This window comes from Oncorhynchus gorbuscha, linkage group LG20 (genome assembly GCF_021184085.1).
Source record: "Oncorhynchus gorbuscha isolate QuinsamMale2020 ecotype Even-year linkage group LG20, OgorEven_v1.0, whole genome shotgun sequence".
Taxonomy (NCBI): Eukaryota; Metazoa; Chordata; class Actinopteri; order Salmoniformes; family Salmonidae; genus Oncorhynchus; species Oncorhynchus gorbuscha.
This window is the reverse complement of record NC_060192.1, coordinates 19,836,078-19,839,399: the sequence shown is the minus strand read 5'-3', so window position 1 is coordinate 19,839,399 and position 3,322 is coordinate 19,836,078. Positions and strand designations below refer to the sequence as shown.

At 44.3% G+C, this 3,322-nt stretch overlaps 1 pseudogene; it reads left to right on the top strand.

The window, feature by feature from the left end:
* The first annotated feature begins 487 nt into the window (after window positions 1-487).
* On the top strand, window positions 488-2,764 carry LOC124006642 (annotated as a pseudogene).
* The last annotated feature ends 558 nt before the right edge of the window (window positions 2,765-3,322 follow it).

Below are 3,322 nucleotides of genomic sequence, written 5' to 3'. Positions count from 1 at the left end.
TGGAACATGAATAACAATACAAAATATGGTCTTGTGCAACACCTGATGACATTGTCTGATGAAACAACCATGAGGAATTACCTGCTGAACTATGTGTCACGATACAGCAAGTGTTCTCAAGTATCTGTTTCTCTGTCATTTTAACCCCCTTAGACTCTAAGCCATGGCATCTGTGTCAGTCAGCTCTCATCTAAACAAGGCCATCTATCAGCACTACCTGTCCCTCCCTCAGGGGACCTGTGCCACGTTATCTACATCTGGATCGATGGCTCCGGAGAGGGGCTGAGGAACAAGACTCGTAACCAGGACAAAGAGCGCTGGGAATAGAAGGTAACTTACCAGACCACAGGTTTAACTGTGTGGCCAAAACTTCCCACTCAGCAAAACATGTTTTTTTCCTTTGTACCTCTGCAGGAAGGTAAAAAGAAGTTCTGACTTTGACTTGTAGTGTTTACCTGACAAGAAAGCATACTTGTCCAGAGGTGACATGTATAATAAAGTTTTGCTTGCTTCATCAAGCCCAAAGCATTAGGCCCATCTCGCAGAACATTTTATCTATAGTACAGTGATGTTAATGCTCAAATTGATATTGGCAGAACTTTGATGGCTCCAGCACCTACCAGATCTAGGGATCCAACAGTGACAGGTACCTGATCCCAGTGGCTATGTTCCCCCTCAGGAGACTGAAAAGATTTGGCATGGGTCCTCAGATCCTCAGGTTCTACAGATGCACCATCGAGAGCATCCTGACGGGTTGCATCACTGCCTGGTACGGCAACTGCTCGGCCTCCGACTGCAAGGCACTACAGAGGGTAGTGTGAACAGCCCAGTACATCACTGGGCCAAGCTTCCTGCCATCCAGGACCTCTATCCCAGGCGGTGTCAGACGAAGGCCCTAAAAATGGTCAAAGACTCCAGCCACCCTAGTCATAGACTGTGCTCTCTGCAACTGCACGGCAAGCGGTACCGGAGCGCTAAGTTTAGGTCCAAGAGGGTTCTAAACAGCTTCTACCCTGAGCCATAAGACTCTGAACATCTAGTCAAATGGCTACCCAGACTATTTGCAGTGCCCTCTCACCCCCTCTTTACACCACTGCTTCTCTCTGTTGTCATCTATGCATTGTCCCTTCAATAACTTTACCGACATGTACATACTACCTCAAATAACCGGTGTCCCCGTGCATTGACTCTGTATTTGTACCCCCCTGTATATAGTCACGCTTTTGTTATTTCCCTGCTGCTCCTTAATTACTTGTTACTTTTATCTCTTATTCTTATCTGTATTTTTTTTAACTGCATTGTTGGTTAGGCCCTCATAAGTAAGCAAGCATTTCACTGCGCATGTGACTAATAAAATTAGATTTGATGTTCCGGGACCATTTCATCCTGTCACCCAACAAACTGGTACTGTGTGAGGTCCTTAAGTACAACCGCTTGCCTGCAGGTACTTGTAAAAAAAAAAAAAAAAATAAAAAAATTACTGCAAGAGATCACTTTTCTACATCAGTTGACAGAGACCAACTGGTTTTGGTCAAGATAAACAGCAGCCTGTAGGCTTTGACTGTCTAATATTTCCCTGTTAATCAAACTAACCCTACAGTATGCCTATTCTCTCCTATACAGAGTGTAACATACTTTCAGGCTGTAAGAAGGTGAAGCAGGAGTACACTCTACTAGGGATGGATGGTCACCCTTATGGCTGGCCCCAAAATGGATTCCCAGGTCCCCAAGGTGACTGACTCTATTGTATTATACTATGTGTCCTTGTTCATTTCATAACGTAAATGGTCTTGTGCACTCGGAAAAGCACTACATATATTAAATCTACCTCAATCTATATGTCCATATACAATCTTAATGTTATTAAATAGGCCTTTGAATTTGGCTCCATTTAACTCTCTCTCTTTCTCTTTCAGGTCCACACTACTGTGGGGTTGGTGCAGACGATATCTATGGCAGGGACATTGTGGAGTGTCACTACAAGGCATGTCTCTATTCTGGGCTCAGAATCTGTGGCACCAATGTTGAGGTTTTTTCTCCGATGCTGTATAACAAGTCTTTCAGGATGGTTTTAAAGGGGAACTGGAACGGCGCGGGCTGCCACACCGAAGTTAGCACCAGGGAGATAAGTGAAGAAGGGTGGCTGCAGTGAGTATTACTGTAAAAACATTATTGCACTGTCAGGTTCTGTAAGGCTGTATAACTATGAGATTTGGTCCAATACCTAACCCCTCCCCTCTTCAAACAGACATATTGAGCAGGCCATTGAGAAGCTGAGCAAGCAACACGCCGAGCACATCCGTGTGTATGACCCTTGCGGAGGCCAGGACAACATCAGATGCCTCACAGGATTCCATGAAACCTCCATCACCCGCGACTTCTATGCCAGGGTGGCCAACCGCGGGGCCAGCATCTGGATCCCACGCTAGGTGGGCCAGGAGAAGAAGGGCTACATTGAAGACTGTCGGCCCTCCGCCAGCTGTCACCCTTATGCCATGATGGCATCACAAGCACCTGCCTGTTCGTGTGGAGGAGGAAGAGGAGAGTACATGAGAGAGTGACCAGACTCATACAGTATGGTACTGTAGCTGCTGGTTCGGGGAAACCGGCCCGTTACATGATTGTAGAAGAGAACTATATTGTAGCCAAAGCAATCTGTAGTGATGTTTTTTGTTTTGCTGACTTTGAAGAGTCATTACTTGAAGGTAGGTTGAATGTTTATGGTCAATTATAGTTTTACATCTTTTAGATTACAGCTGGTCCAATTGGCATATTATTCAGTTTGTCTGAAATTGAGATTAAATAAAGAGGTGCAGAATTCAATGAGCCGCATGCTCTTTAAAATGACCACTAGGTGGAATCATGATGCAAGTTTTGATTGTCACCCCTCATACTGGACATGAATGACAATAAAATTAATAGCACGATAAACTCATATTAACTTTTGATTGTAAACTATTTGAATATATTGACAACACATGACAACCAGTCAAATTAGACTGTAAATGCATTGAATCAGGTTAGCTTATTTATTACCAACATGTCAGCTGTGGTTAAAACATCAAATCAAAATCAAATCAAATCAAATGTATTTATATAGCCCTTCGTACATCAGCTGATATCTCAAAGTGCTGTACAGAAACCCAGCCTAAAACCCCAAACAGCAAGCACTGCAGGTGTAGAAGCACGGTGGCTAGGAAAAACTCACTAGAAAGGCCAAAACCCAGGAAGAAACCTAGAGAAGGAACCAGGCTATGTGGGGTGGCCAGTCCTCTTCTGGCTGTGCCGGGTGGAGATTATAACAGAACATGGCCAAGATGTT